The 3,984-nt window shown below is 44.4% G+C and overlaps 1 non-coding gene across 1 annotated transcript; it reads right to left on the bottom strand.

Annotated features, from left to right (window-relative positions):
- Positions 1-3,697: 3,697 nt before the first annotated feature.
- On the bottom strand, positions 3,698-3,769 carry trnat-cgu (transfer RNA threonine (anticodon CGU)). Its single transcript has one exon. It is a non-coding gene; the product is annotated as a tRNA-Thr (tRNA).
- Positions 3,770-3,984: the final 215 nt, after the last annotated feature.

The following is a 3,984-nucleotide window of genomic DNA, read 5'->3' on the forward strand; positions in this document are numbered from 1 at the left end:
AATGCCTCATCACCAGAACTTTCAAACAAGCACCAAGATGTAGCTTGGCTGGTGGTAAGAAGAGCCCTTCCTGTCAGATCCTTACTGCATGCCGGAAGTCTCGCCCCCTCCACACGCGTCCCTCGAGGTGGCTGTGGTGGGGAAGAGACAGTTGCCCACCTCCTTCTGGAATGTGTCTTTGCAAAGCAGGTGTGGAAAGAGATGCAGTGGTTTTTGTCGAGGTTCATCCCAAGCAGCTCTGTAACACAGGAGTCTGTGCTCTCCGGGCTGTTCCCAGGGATGCACACCGAGATAAACATTAACTGCTGCTGGAGGACCATCAATTCGGTGATAGACACTCTTTGGTCTGCCCTAAACTTGCTGGTCTTCCAGCGCAAAGAGTTGTTCACGACCGAGTTTTGCAGACAGGCACATTCCAAGGTCTAGGACTACGTGCTGAGGGACGCACTAAAGCTTGGGGTAGCCACTGCAAAGGCTCATTGGGGAAAGACCACTGTGTAAGGTCCCCCCGCCATAGTGAACTGGGCAGCTGGACCCATTGGAAACCCCTCGTGTTGTATGCACCAGATATGGGTTTGCAGTAAAATGTCCATGTCAGGTAAAATGGAGTGGAAGGGTTGTGAGGCAACTCACTCCTGTATTGAAGAAAACTGATTTCCTTTGCACTTTTTGGAATGTCAACTTGGTGCTGTTTTGAACTGTTGTATAATGCATTTTTTACAGATGTATATGAAGAAAGCATATTTTTAGGAATAAAATCCTGGGGATTCATATGCATAGTTCTTTGACGGTGGCAGGACACATTGAGAAAGTAGTTAGCAAAGCATATGGGATCTTGGGCTTCATAAATAGAGGTACTGAGTACAAAAGTAGGGAAGTTATGCTGAACCTGTATAAATCTCTAGTTGGGCCACAACCAGAGAATTGCATCCAGTTCTAGTCAACACACGTTTGGAGGGATGTGAGTGTCCTTGAGAGGGTGGAGAAGATTTATCAGAATGGTTCCAGACATGAGGGATTTTAGCTGTAAGGTTAGGTTGGAGAAGCTGGGGTTGTTCTCCTTGGAGCAAAGGAGATTGAGGGGAGATTTGATAGACATGTACAAGATTATAATAAATATGAGAGGTTTAGATAACTTACAGGGCGATGGGGATAGAGCGGGTGAATGGGACTGAATGGACTGATTTACATGGGCTTGATGGGCAAAATGACTTCCTGTACTGTAGTGACTCCAGGACTCAATGACTCTCTCTCCTTCTCTCTCTCTCTCTCTCTCTCTCTCTGTCTATCGCTTTACCTCTCTCTGCCTCTCTCTCTCTATCTGTCTTTAGCTGGTCCTCTAACTTTCTATTGCACTCTCTCTCTCTCTTTTTTTTCACTCTCTCTCTCTCCATTACACACATGTTTGTCAATCACATGTCAAAGAAGGAAGCGTAATGAAGGAATGGCTGCGCCCTTGAAAATGTTTCCAGCAGAATAGTTAAATGTTTAAAGTTTCTGTTGGGAGTTTGACCTGAGATGGTGAGACACAAGGATGTGAGGTTATTAAAGTCTTCACCAAATGTAATAGGGAATAATTTTCTTCACTGGTGAACCCAAAGGAACAAATATGGCACAAGAATGAGAAAAGTCAGAGGATTGAGAAACATCCAATGGTTCTTCACATCTACAAGTCAGCAGACCCACAGAAAAACAGTCGGTTGAGAGTTCAGATCCAGTGATCGACTGGACAAATATCGAGCCAGTGCTTTTTTCTTGATAAACCTGACATCTGTCCACTTGGCTATTGCACCTCGTCTCGATGTATCTGATAATACTAATACCATTTGTATTCCACAGTTGCTTTGAAATCACAGGCAATATAAATGGATTGGGAATGTCAATGGTCAGGAACCATTAATGGATTGGGAAAGTCAATGGACTGGAAAATATCAGTGGATTGGGAAATTCTATAGACTGAGTTATATCAATGGATTGGGACAGTTCAGTACATTGTGAAACATCAATGGATTAGGAAACAGGAATTAAAGGGACAGATGGAGTCCAACCTGGAAAAGTGTGAAGTGATTCATTTTGGAAGGTCGAATTTGAATGCAGAATACAGGCTTAAAGACAGGATGCTTGGTAGTGTGGAGGAACAGAGGGATCTTGGGGTCCATGTCCATAGATCGCTCAAAGTTGCCACCCAAGTTGATAGGGTTGTTAAGAAGGCTTATGGTGTGTTGGCTTTCATTAACAGGGGGATTGAGTTTAAGAGCCGCGAGGTTATGCTGCAGCTCTATAAAGCCCTGGTTAGACCACACTTGGAATATTGTGTTCAGTTCTGGTCGCCTCATTAGAGGAAGGATGTGGAAGCTTTAGAGAGGGTGCAGAGGAGATTTACCAGGATGCTGCCTGGACTGGAGGGTATGTTTTACGAAGAAAGGTTGAGGGTGCTAGGGCTTTTCTCATTGGAACGAAGAAGGATGAGAGGTGACTTGATAGAGGGGTACAAGATGATGAGAGGCATAGACAGAGTGGATAGCCAGAGACTTTTTCCCAGGGCAGAAAGGGCTATTACCAGGGGGCATAATTTTAAGGTGATGGCGGAAGGTTTCGGGGAGATGTCAGAGGTAGGTTCTTTACACAGAGAGTGGTGGGTGCGTGGAATGCACTGCCAGCGGTGGCAGTAGAAGCAGATACATTAGGGACATTTAAGCGACTCTTGGATAGGTACATGGATGATAGTAGAATGAAGGGTGTGTAGGTAGTTTGATCTTAGAGTAGGTTAAAGGTTCGGCACAACATCGTGGGCCGACGGGCCTGTACTGTGCTGTACTGTTCTATGTTCTATGTTTCAGATGAAAGGATTGCATTAATCAATGGATTAGAATGTGGAGAGGCAGGAGAAAATGATGCCATTTTAAGTGGGGGGCCGGGTGTTAGTAGAAACAGACCAGGGCTATTTTACTCTCTATCTCACTCCTTTCTTCTATCTGGCTCATTATCACATCCTCTCTCTCTCAGAGTGGTGGGAATCGCTGGAACCCACACTTGTTGGTCAGGTTGTTTGGTTCCGGGAAAATACAAGGTCCACATCAGATTGACAGGAAGGATAAATGTGATTCAGAGCCAATCATATTCCTTTTGGTGATGTGCGCTCAGCCTTGTTATATCAGCAAAGGCAGCAGGAAATGCAAATCCTGAAGAGTTTTGATAGAGTAAAGAAGGAGAAAGTGTTGCCAGTGACAGAAGGGTCAGTAACCAGAGGAAACACATTTAAAGTAATTGACAAAAGAATTCGAGTTGTGATGAGGAGATTGTTTTTTCAGCAGTGTGTTGTTCTGGTCTGGAATGCAATCCTGAAAGGTCAGTGGAAGCAGATTCAATGTTAACTCTAAATGGAATTGGATATATATCTGACATGGAAAATATAACAGGGCAATGGGGGAAAGGACAGGAGTGCGGGATGTGGGATTAATAGAATAGCTCTGTTAAATATAAAGCAAATGCACAGTAATAAGGTTCTGTGCTTGGACCTCAGTTATTTTCACTCCATCAATGGCAGAGAAGGCTCGCGGAACCATGTGGCTTCTCGTCATGTTCTTCCCAGTGTCCAGGATAAAGTGCAACATGACACTGATTTCCAGATGGCCGACACAAATGCAACGGACATCTTTTCCAGAAACATCACATTTAAAGTGATAAACTAATCATAAGGCATGGACGGGGATTGAACCCGTGATCTTCAATTTACGAGACTGACGCCTTACCACTTGGCCACCATGCCTTTCCTGAATGGACACCTGAGGCTCCAGAGGAGGATTTGTGATTCTTTTTCAATTTGGTTGAAACAGCATCGAGAAACATGCACAGAAATGAAGAGGGATTGTGGAATGGGGAACAGATCAGCCTCATTTCCATCATCAGCATCATGAAATCTTCATTCAGACGTTCCATTCCCATCCTCAGCTTTACTCACATCTGTACAATAATATGAGTGGA

The sequence above is a fragment of the Heterodontus francisci genome, unplaced genomic scaffold (assembly GCF_036365525.1).
Source record: "Heterodontus francisci isolate sHetFra1 unplaced genomic scaffold, sHetFra1.hap1 HAP1_SCAFFOLD_43, whole genome shotgun sequence".
Classification (NCBI taxonomy): domain Eukaryota; kingdom Metazoa; phylum Chordata; class Chondrichthyes; order Heterodontiformes; family Heterodontidae; genus Heterodontus; species Heterodontus francisci.